Below are 6,187 nucleotides of genomic sequence, written 5' to 3' on the forward strand. Positions count from 1 at the left end.
TTCTTCTTATCAATAATTAGTGTAGTTAATATCAATCAATTCTCTCTTTAATATTGTAATCAAGTATTAATAAAGTTTTAATCCAAGTTTTAGTTCTTTAATCTCTCTTTTGTTCATCCTTTATTTTGGGTAATTGAAGATTATTTGGGTTATTGTTGGGAGATTGACAACCTCTCAATCAAGCATTCAAGTACTTCTTTTATCTTTGCTTTATTATTAGAATCATTAGTAGGTATAATCTCTTAATCCCTTTTTAATTATTGTTAATTACTTTCATTTATTCATCATGTTTCATATTGTTGGTATGATTGACAACCTTGCTAGCATGATCAACATGATAATGAGTGAGTAGTCTCTTAGCTAGGGTTAATGGGTGATTAGGGGAAACCAACATGGGGAATGATTCATGCTTAAATTAATATGCTTTCATGTTTTATTTGCTTGCTTGTTTTGATCTCAACTCATGCACATGTTATATTTGATGAAATGCTAAGCCTATGAATCCTTGCATTTACTATCATCTTCTATCTTTTCAATGAGACTTGTAAGACATAATCCAACTCGAGTCTCATTAGACCATGCATGTTGTTGAGTAGGGAAGATTAAGTCGACTTGTAGGTGTTGTACAATCTAATCGATTCGGCTCCGGGACCCAAACTTTCCTAGGATTGTAAGATATAACCCAACTCAATCCATCACAACAATAATTGCTTGCTTATAATTTGAGAACATGTTTGTATGATCATATCCCATGATTCCCCTATGATCCCATGACACCCTAGTGCCTTTAATCAATTGTTTACACCCCTTTAATTCATCTTGCTTGTTTATTTTCATTGCTATTTTAGTTTAGTAACCTTCTACATCAACCCAATTTGTGACACCCCTTAGACACCACTAGTTACAATAGAAATCTCATTTCAACTCCCGTCCCTTGGGATCCGACCTTTACTTGCCTCTTTACTAATTGTAGAGTTGTTTGTGGAGCTATAAATTGTGTTTTGATTCGACCGTGACCAACGACCACATCTTAATTTGTGAACACTTAGCGGGATCGCATCAAAAAATGGCGCCGTTGCCGGGGACGGTGTTTGTTTGATTTAGATTTCTTTTTATTGTTATTAGTTGTGTCTTTCTTCACCTTGAGGAAGTAAAACTCCTCAAGGTTTGTTCTAATTGTTTTCGAGTTGTTGGATATTTTGCATGTCTAGAAGGTTACAAGGTGATTTGTTACCTTTTGACCGTGAAATCGAAAGAACCTTGACGAACAATAGGAGAGTTGTTAGGAGGAATTTAAGAGGTATTAGTGAAGTTGTCCAACCCACTAGTGAGTTTGTCAATCCTTTCGCAATAGAAGGAGAAGAAAACCCATTACACAATACCCCACAAAATCCACCTACAATGCCAAAATTCTCGTCACACTACGTACCCACCGAGGAGAATCTACCAAATGGTACTCCTACACCGCAACATCTAACCGGAAATTTTATTGCCAAGTCCGCCTTCATCCAATTAGTTGAGAGGAGCCAATTCGGGGGGATGCCTAGTGAGGACCCTCATTCCCATATGGAAACCTTTTGCGACTATTGTGATGCTATCCCTCAAACGGGCGTGACTCAAGACCAAATTAGATGGGTCTTATTTCCTTTTTCCTTAATCGGCACCGCGAAGCAATGGTTGAAGGGCCTTGATTAGGCCACCCTTGGAATAGATTCTTGGAAGAAGTTGGCTCTAGCTTTCTACAAAAAATTCTACCCACCGGAAAAGACTAACATGCTAAGAGCTCAAATTACGGGTTTTAAGCAAAGGGATGAAGAGTCTTTGTATGAAGCTTGGGAGCGGTTCAAGGGAATTTGTCGCTCATGTCCTCACCATGGACTTAGCGAATGGTTTTTGGTGCAACAATTTTGGAATGGCTTATATGAAGATTCTAGGAACATTCTAAATATGAGATCAAATGGAATGTTCACCGAAGTTGATGACAATCAAACATGGAACAAGATTGAGGAAATGGCGGTCCATAACTCACAATATAGTAGACCTCGCAAGGCTACTAGAGGAGGAAAGCATGAAGTGGACTCCGTTACTCAATTGGGTGCTCAACTTAGTGCTCACATTAACACAATCAACTTGAAGTTTGAACAAGCTATGGCTAGACTTGAGGAAAACTCAAAATCATCGAAGCATCATGTTAATGCCATGACGGCATCCTCATCAATCCCAAGTGGGATATGTGAGAATTGTGGAACTTTGGGACATGACCAAGGTGAATGTAGGTGAACAAATGAACAAGTGAATGCTTTCCAAGCATACAAGAGTGGTACCCCTTATTCCAACTTTTACAATGAAAACACCAAATTCCATCCAAATCTCTCATACAAAAGCCAAAATGTTCAAAACCCTCAAACAACATACACTCCACCACCCATGAGAAACCAAAATCAAAGACCCTTTTACAATCAAAACCAAGGTTACCAAAATCAAAATCCATACAATCACCAAAATGACCAAGGCTTTGATGTCCAAAAAGCGGTCCTCCAAATGCAAAAGAATCAACAAGAATTTTTCACTCAAATGCAAAAAGATAGCCAAGCAAAGGAAACCACCATCAACAACATTCTAGCTCACACCAAGATGTTGGAAACACAATTGACTCAACTAGAATCTTCAAGCTCACAAAGACAAAAGGGGCAATTACCACCTCAAAGTAATCCCCTAGACATGAAACAGTTAGTGCCATTCATTTGAGAAGTGGTACAAGGTATGAAGCACCGAAGAAGCAAGTTGAGGATGAAGTTGTGGAAGCTAGTGAAAAGGAAGAAACTGTGCAAAACTCCAAAGATGGAGAATCATCAAAAGAAGAAAGTTCAAAGAAAAATGAAGACAAGGCCAAGGAGAAGGAGCCCATTGTGATTAGACTTCCTTTTCCAAGTCGTCAAGCCAAGCCCAAATTTGATGATCAACTTGGAAAGTTCATGGAAATTGTGAAGAATTTAGAAGTCTCAATTCCTTTCACGGAATTAATCAATCACGTTCCGGCCTATGCGAAATACATGAAAGATATCCTCACAAAGAATAAGTCGATCCGGAAGCTTGAGACTATCGCCTTCACTAAGGTGAGTAGTGCAATACTTCAAAGGAGTTCACCTCCAAAGTTAAAGGATCCGGGAAGCTTCTCAATACCGTATACCATTGGCGACACGACGATCAACAAAGCCTTATGTGATCTAGGGGCTAGTGTGAGTGTCATGCCGTACTCGGTGAGTAAAAGGTTGGGGATGGGAGAGCTTAAATGCACCAACATCACACTCCAAATGGCCGATAGATCGACGAAGACACCGTTAGGGATATGGGAAGATGTCCCCGTGCGAATTGGGAAGTTTTTCATCCTGGTGGACTTTGTCATTGTCGATATGGAGGAAGATTCCAACATTCCAATAATCCTAGGAAGACCTTTCCTACACACCACCGGTGCGGTGATTGATGTGAAACATGGTGAGCTCACTCTAGAAGTGGGAGATGAAAGCATAACTTTTAATCTTGACAAGACTATGAGAGCTCCTCGTTTGCATGAGCCATGTTTTATGATTGATCATTATAGCCGAAAGGATGAAAGGAAGAAATCGGAACTCCAATGGAAGAAGAAAATTGAAGATGCTCCATTCAAAGAGCAAGAGAATTGTGACAAGGAGAGCTTGTAAGGCTCATCTAAATCAACAAAGGAAGAAGAGGATGGCCTCATTGGCCAAGAGAAGAAATTGGGAGAGTTGTCTCCATTTAAGCAAGAGATTTTCAATGATCAACTCAATGAAGTTTGTGGTCTTTGGGACGACGAATTTGAAGGGATTTTTAATCCCTACATTGGTAATGCCATCGATCAAGACCAACAACAAGGGCCACGGTCTATTGAGAACCTCTACCATGATAATGAACAAGCTTTTGATTACTTCTTCAAGATGTTGAGCAACGTCAACAACACCTTGGACATGCCCCCTTGACATCTCATCAAGAATGAGAGTTTGGTGGAGTCCTCCCTAAACCACCACTTGTAAATATTTCTAACTCCCTAACTTACATTTCAATTCTTGTATTGCATTTTTTGTCATCTTTGGATTTTTATTTACTTTGATCAAAATAATTGTCATGTTTGAGAGAAGTGAGGGAGGGACTAAAAATTTCAATTGATGTGTAGTGCTTTTAGCTTAGTGTGGGGATGGCAATTGCCTAGGCTATCCATGCCTTAGTAGTGCCCCCACAATGACGAACAAAAGACTTGAAGAAAGAATGGAAGAACGGTATAGGAAATGCAGTGTGCACAGATGGAACTGAATCCGTGTACACAGGGGAAGAATCCGAGCGGATTCCAGAGAATCCGCCCGTCTTGAAGAATCCGAGCGTATTCCAGAGAATCCGCCCGTCTTGAACTGAGCTGAATTTTGAAATTTTCTTGACTATGACTGAATCCGGGCGTCCTGTGAAGAATCCGCCCGTCTTGAAGAATCCGTCCGTCTTGTAAGAAAGACGTCCGTCTTTGCAGCTCAGGAAAACAAGCAAAATTTTTCTGGACTAAAATCCGTCCGTCTTTAAGCAAATCCGCCCGTCCCGTGTTCAGCAAATCCGAGCGGATTGTCACAAATCCGCCCGTCTTTAGGCGAGTTTTGCAAAGTTCAGAAAGAGCAGAAACCGCACGGATTGGGCAGAATCCGCACGGATTGCCCCTGCAGATTCGAAAATTTCGGTCTCTTTAAACCCCTCCCACCTTCATTCATTCATTCATTCATTCATAAACACTACCCACAACATCAAAACCCTCATCCTCCCCATCACAAAAACAAAAACCCTCAACAACATTCACCAAATACAAATCAAACCATCCTTCCAACAACAAATTAATCACTCCTTCCTCAACAAAAATCAAAACCAAGCACAAAATCTTCAACCTTTGAGTCGATTTTTGTTTTCATAAAGGCAAAGCCTTTCACCTTCAAATCGATTTGGGCATACTACAAATTGAAGATTTTTCATTCTTTTCTTGGTTAGTTCATCAATGGCAAGGACTAAGGGAGCAACAAAGGCAACAAAGGCACCAAAGGCTAAGGCACTCTCACAAAGGCAAAAGGCTCTTCAAACAAAGAAAGCATTGGCTATGGTGGTAGCAACACCAAACTTGGAAGTGCAACAACAACAACAACCTTCTATGGGAGCAACAACACCTTCTACTCCGGTAATTGATCAACTTTTGCATTATCCGGAGGTAACTTTTATCTCCGATACCCATAGAAATACCTTTGTCAAGTTTGCTATAAAGTCATTACAATCCACCAAATTCATATGTGAAGATACCTTACAAAAATTGGGTGTTCTTGAACAAACAAAAGCCTTTTTCAATGCCATGGGGTTGAAGAAATTGTTTGAAACAAGGGAATTGACATACCCCTTCCTTACCTTGGAATTTTTAAGTTCTTTGAAAGTCACCAAAGTTGAGAATAGGGAGAATCTCGAGTTTCGTCTAGCTAATGTTAGTAGACGCATTACCTTTAGGGAATTGGGTGAAATTTTGGGTCTTAGTGATGAACCAAGTTATTTTAAGAGTTATAGAAAGTATGACCCCGAACCTCTTTGGGAGGCAATCTCCGGGAAGAAATTTGAGGATTTTCATGCGAGTCGTGCTCTTTTGGTCCACCATCCGGGCATAAGAGTATGGCACAAGGTCGTGGGTAACACCATAATTGCTAGGAAAGATACCAACCATTTCACAAGACTTGATTTTATTCTCCTTGAATCGGCTTTGAATATCGGAAGAGTACACACCAAGCCTTACAATTCTTTGAGGCTCTTGGTAGATAGATGGCTCAACATAGATTGTGGGAAGAAGGGCACGACCGTTATTGTCAATGGCAGCCTAGTCACACTCCTAGCCAAGCACTTTGATCCTAACTTCAATAAGGATAACAAGTACAAAGCAAAGGAGGGTGGCCATCTTGTTGATTGCATACTATGATTCACAAGTTCAAGTGGGTTGCCCATAACCCCCTTGACACTAAGTATGGATGGCTCACTAGTGAAGCTAGATCGTTCACCTTGCCTTCGAAGATTTGCCGTCTAAGCGTCCACCGGACCAATTATCTACTTCCCCTTTCCAAAGAAGCCGAGTATATCATTCAACAACAAAAGGGTGATCTTGAAA

At 40.3% G+C, this 6,187-nt stretch overlaps 1 non-coding gene across 1 annotated transcript; it reads right to left on the reverse strand.

The window, feature by feature from the left end:
* Positions 1-1,773: 1,773 nt before the first annotated feature.
* Positions 1,774-1,880, reverse strand: LOC141597607 (small nucleolar RNA R71). The gene has a single exon (XR_012522834.1). It is a non-coding gene; the product is annotated as a small nucleolar RNA R71 (small nucleolar RNA).
* Positions 1,881-6,187: the final 4,307 nt, after the last annotated feature.

This window comes from Silene latifolia, chromosome 8 (genome assembly GCF_048544455.1).
Source record: "Silene latifolia isolate original U9 population chromosome 8, ASM4854445v1, whole genome shotgun sequence".
In the NCBI taxonomy this organism is placed as follows: Eukaryota; Viridiplantae; Streptophyta; class Magnoliopsida; order Caryophyllales; family Caryophyllaceae; genus Silene; species Silene latifolia.